The sequence below is a fragment of the Silene latifolia genome, chromosome Y, assembly GCF_048544455.1.
Source record: "Silene latifolia isolate original U9 population chromosome Y, ASM4854445v1, whole genome shotgun sequence".
NCBI lineage: Eukaryota > Viridiplantae > Streptophyta > Magnoliopsida > Caryophyllales > Caryophyllaceae > Silene > Silene latifolia.
In genome coordinates, this window is record NC_133538.1 from 335,815,516 (window position 1) to 335,821,300 (window position 5,785).

A 5,785-nucleotide genomic window follows, 5' to 3' on the forward strand; every position below is an offset into this window, starting at 1 on the left:
AAAGCAATAAACAAATAAAAAATAAAAGGCTCCCTAAAAACCCGAAAAAACAATAAATATAGTTTAGAGGATAGTAATCTGACTTCTATCTAGACTAAGTAAAACCAAAAAGAAACAGAGTTTATCATTATTATTATTATAGATTTACAACCTCTCAAGTCTCCAACCCTAACTGAACCATCAAAGCAACAAATAAAACACTTCCATAAGTAATTCAAAACCCCAGTTAGCTCGACGCAGACAGGACACTTTGATGTAGTGGGGTAGTATTCTTCTTCTATCAGTAATTCAACAGCGAATATTTGGCTCGTAAGACTATCTTCCCTCTGTCAACCCCAAGCTTTGCACCAGTGAATAACCAATGGCCGGGAGAATCCTGTGGGCCCCCCAACATCTCGGTTGAATGTACTAGTTTCACGAGCTTTGCTGCACTTCCGAAACCATCTGATTTCTTATCACTTGAGCTCTCAGCATTTTGTTTCTGCAAGTTCACCGGACTATGATCCAAAACTGATCTCCTTATGGTACACCCAGGTACCTTTGAGAAAAGGAGCTTTAGATACAACACGCTTTTAGTACCAAAATTCCATACCCCTAGTTGAGCTCCTGTTACTATATGTACAACGGAGAGATCCACAATGCAAGTTTCTTTATGTTCTATTGGAGCCATCCTCACATGAGATAAATGCTTCCATTTGATCAGTTCAAACCAACGACTATCTTGTTCGTCGGGACCTTGCCATTTTTGGGCACCAATGGCCATATGGGCATCCCAATGAGGCTGCAGAATTTTCGGGAGTGAAACTAGGCGTTAGAGATGAATTGCAAGACGATTTTGCTTGCTGCCTCTTCTAGGCTAAGCCTCAAACCTGTAACTGGCTTACGTCTGATTGTCACCTACAAGATTGAATGTGGTTAAATTATAAAATATGGAGCCATATATAATCTGGGTAATTAAGTTGAGAGAAAAATTCTGAAGTTGACCATAGTTATATGTATTATTTTAGAATACAAACTGTAAAGATGGAACTATAGAAGACACATGTTAAGCACAATGAAACTGAGCAAGATTCAGACTTGGAGCAATTCCATTGAATCAAACAAGAAAGAAAAGAAGGATAATTCTAGAGAATAGGAGGGAGTAATAAACTGCCTACGAGTAAAAAGTAATCAGGAAAAGGATGAAAGTTACCTGTTCAGGACTGAGGTAAAGCTTGGGACCCATCAAGCTGAATTGTAGGGATTGGAAAACCAGTTCTTCTCTGCAGAAGACTCTGTCCAGGTGCCCAAGCTCGAGCTATTTGGAACTCTAAAAAATATTGAAGATCTTTGAGAGGTGGCTTGTCTAGTAAAAAGCAAAAAATCAAGTTAATGACCAGATTTCGTAAAGTAAAGTATTCCTCCATCCAGCAAGAATAAAAAGGCATCTTGACCTTCAACCAAATTAACCAGACTCCTGCTTTAGAGATCTAGAAAAGACTAAGAGCGACTTCAACCGTTCAACGTAGTTGTCATATTGAGTTTTTCTTAACAACCCTGTCCCAAGGGTATTAGGATGTTGTATAAGTTGATTTTATCACACAATTTTCTTCTTTTTCCAATTTTATGGAATGTGAAATTACATAAAATGGCCAACTATAGCTTTTTTTGTTACATAGCAGCCATTCAATGGATTCTCTATGCATTTATTATAATGGGTCACTAGAGGACGTTTTCGAGTTTACAACGGTTCACTTGATAATGTTCGTCAAAAAGCAGACCTCATATTAGACCTCATAATCTCATATGAGCAAATAGTAAACAGATGATACTCTATTATCTTTGCCAAGATAATATAGCAAGCAAAAATGTATAGACAACATGACATTAAGCAGGAGTTTAAGTAGATAAGGGTAAGACCTTACACTTCAAGTACAGCTCCATAGCATGGGCGAGATGGTTTACACCGGGCACTTCTTGAAAAAGAGAGACAATAGGAACAAATGTCATGTCGATGACATCTGGTGCTAAGTTTACGGTCTCTATCCATTTGGCAGAACTCTGTTCTAGATCATCCCCACCACTCCTTCTAAAAATAACAATTACATCCTGCATGACAAAAAAAAAAAAAATAACATCTTACATTAACATTCACTTCTCTTAAGTTTGCTAAACAAACTTGCTAAAAAAACACACAATCCCTCCCCCACCATAACTGTTGCCACCACCACCATGTCCCCTGCCTCTGCCATAAGGACTGTAGTACTTCTCTCCATGAGCTTGTAACACCCCCTCATACCAAGGTACCTTACCAGGACTACCCCAGCATGAAAGGTTGTTACCATCTCGGTTGCCCGAGGTTAGTATATATCAAAAGCAACAGTCCAAACACATATATTAATGTACGGTAATTATAAAGGTTACATAGTCTCCAAGATCTAATAAACGAATTATCCAAATGGCAACAACTACCAAAACAATAACTAAAGCTCGTGATGGTGTCATCTAATCCAAAGATGGTGACTCTCCCATGATCGCCCCAAGCTCAACAAATGTATCACCTGTCACAATCTGCTCACCATCCCCGAATGGATCACCGCAGTTTTACAAAACAACAACACGGGGTCGATTACTCAATCAATATAAGACAACAACATTACCGCTAGCTGATCATCGATCTCACGCACAAGAATCGACTACACACCGAAGTGTGTAGCCCCGCCAGATTACCCATCGCAACAGGTAATCCTCGCCGCCAGACCGCACCCATCCCCACCTAGTCCATCTCATCAACGAGCGACTAACAATCCCCGTCCCTTAATGTGCACATCCCCTCCCATGGCGGGTTCCACGGAGGGCGAACTAGGGTGTGAAGCCACTCCCGCAAGTGACTCCACCACAATCACACAAACCACAAGATCACAACTCGTCACAACACAATCACCTCACCACCGTCACCACAACACCCATACTCCAATGATCTGCAGATAACAACAATTATAAAACATATGCAATCTCAATCAATTAACATGATCGAGTAGGAGAAACCCTACCTTTTCGCAACCCGCTATCTCAGAATCGACCATACAAATGCATAACAAATATCACGTCGTCACCTACAACAATAATCACATACTACAATTACACATTGCACAAACCCATTTTCCCCAATTCCATATATACAGGAACCCCAAAAGAATACAAATGACAAGGGAATGAAACTTACCAACAGGAGAATAAGAGACTACACGCAAGGATCACGACGATTTGCACACACAACGAGATATGAGGATGATTAGGGAGTGATTAGGGAGAGATCGTAGAATGATAAAGCTTTCAAATGATATTAGAAACTGACGCGGAAATATAAAATACCCTAAACATTCCCTAATCAAACCGTCGAAATAACACTCCGCCAAACCGGACACTCGGTCGAGTAAGAGTGTACTCGGCCGAGTGTCCCATACTCGGGCCGAGTGTTAACTATACCCGCCGAGTGTTCCTCACGAACCAAAACAACACACAACCTCAAAGACTACTACTCGGCCGAGTAGGCGCTTACTCGGTCGAGTAGTCACCAAGGAAAATCCGTAGTGTTACAATCTTCCCCCCTTAAAAAGAACTTCGTCCCGAAGTTCACACTCTACTATAAAACAAAGCACAACACTACGCCACAAGACTATACCAACCACATATAACAACACCAAGGAACTACACAAGTCACCACAAAATCATTACCCCGACTCAAAGCAAAACAACAAACAAAACAAAACACGACCGCGAAGTTCCAATCCAACCTATAAAACATGGACACTTAACACCAACTCCAAAAACTACTCTTCCTTCCACAACATGGCTCACGATATCATCTCAACTATAGCATAGGCTCTCAATACTGACTCCATAACATTACCCAATAACCACAATATAATGTTGCCAACCTTGTATCACTTCCATAACACTCAATAGCACTCAACCACAAAAGAAGATCAATCATCAAAACGGAATGTTACATTCTATCATCCTTAAAACGAACTTCGTCCTCGAAGTTTACTCAAACACATAAACGTCATCTTCCAACTGTCAAAACTATTGGACTCATAATCATTGTCATTCAACTATCAACACTCATTTGAAATATTCTCTCATTGCTAAACATCGAACTACTACAAGCACGGTCATGACCTTTAATCAAAACAAATATCCGACCTTTATGCTACACCAACACTCTACTTCCAATTATACTACCATATGTACAATCATCAAAATCTCTTTTATCCTTTATCGCATCCTACTCCTCTTAAGATAAATGTTACGTCCTCGTAACTCGCTAATACTAAATCCTAGCTGTATTTTCTCATTATCCCCATCACCACCGCGTGTCAAAGATAACCACTTATAATCTGAACCGTCGCCATGCATATATCTTAGGCTCTCTTACTTAAACAACTCTCATCCTTCAATTTCAAAATCTTTAACTTAACCCAAAACTTCAAATCTTCCACATTACCGCAACATGACACACCTCTCTATATAAACTATATAAAACTCATATCACCAAAAGCATAACTCACATTCCACACTTGTTACGTACACTCATACTAGATCCTCAAGTTCTTTTCTTTCATTACCGCAAAACTCATACATAACTTAACATGACACCAATTCCCAATATCCTGCACTCACTATCTCAACAAAAGATTATGAACCGCCCGCCGTTTTGATCATTATAACACATATTCCACGAATCACTTGTCATGACTATGACTACCGATATCTCATCCCGAAACAAGGTCAAAATTATCAGAACAACTTCTCACAATCGTATCCTATCAACAAAATATCACTATACCATGACAACAACAAAACATATACAACTCTCTTTCATATCATACTCTACCCTCATTCTCAAACCGAAACGGTAAGAAACATCAACAAACAAAACAACAATCTGCATGTTCAACCAAAACTCACCAGAACAAAGAAAAAACAAACAACAATATATGTTTAATTGGTAAGCACTTTCGAAAACTCGTAACGTAAACATCTCACCTACTCCACCACAACCGGTGACGCATCGCAAAACCGCCACCACAACCGTACCGCAAAGGCGAAAATACCCGCATCACAACACTAAGTACCGTGCCCGGATCACCACCCGAGGCACCACAACCACATCGATAACCATCCCAATCACATATAATTCCCATAAACACCGACTCAAGATGACATTTCGAACAAGAAACTCATTCAAAATCGTTTTACTAGATTATAACACAACATATTATACGGAATGAACTGACAAAATCTCATGAACATCATCCTTACCATTTCACGGAATAAACATGTATCATCAATACACATACACTTTTAACTATCCATGCCAGATCAATCAAATTATTACCTTTTGAACCTCATTCCATTAGTATACCGTACCCAACATAAATTACAAAACATTCATATAACAACTTTATAATTATCACACCATACCACTTCTTGTGAGGTTAGAACCTCACACAAACATTTACACATATCATAGACCCGTAATACATCCAACTAGTCAATCTTGATCACGTAAGTTACCACTTGACAATGAATATCTCTTATCCGACTTAACTCGTGTGCCCTTCATAACATATCTTCTTTTACACATAATTATCACCACCCGGCGAACGTAGCCATATCATCTGTACCTAACTACCAACGAATACCTCATATATCCATACCTTAAAATCCCTCATAACCAAACATTAATCACCTTCACAAAATCAACCTCATTAGAACAACTAACTTCCCCAAAATAACA

At 39.3% G+C, this 5,785-nt stretch overlaps 1 pseudogene; it reads right to left on the bottom strand.

Annotated features, from left to right (window-relative positions):
- Positions 1–266: 266 nt before the first annotated feature.
- On the bottom strand, positions 267–2,255 carry LOC141631441 (MACPF domain-containing protein CAD1-like; annotated as a pseudogene).
- Between the last annotated feature and the right edge of the window lie 3,530 nt (positions 2,256–5,785).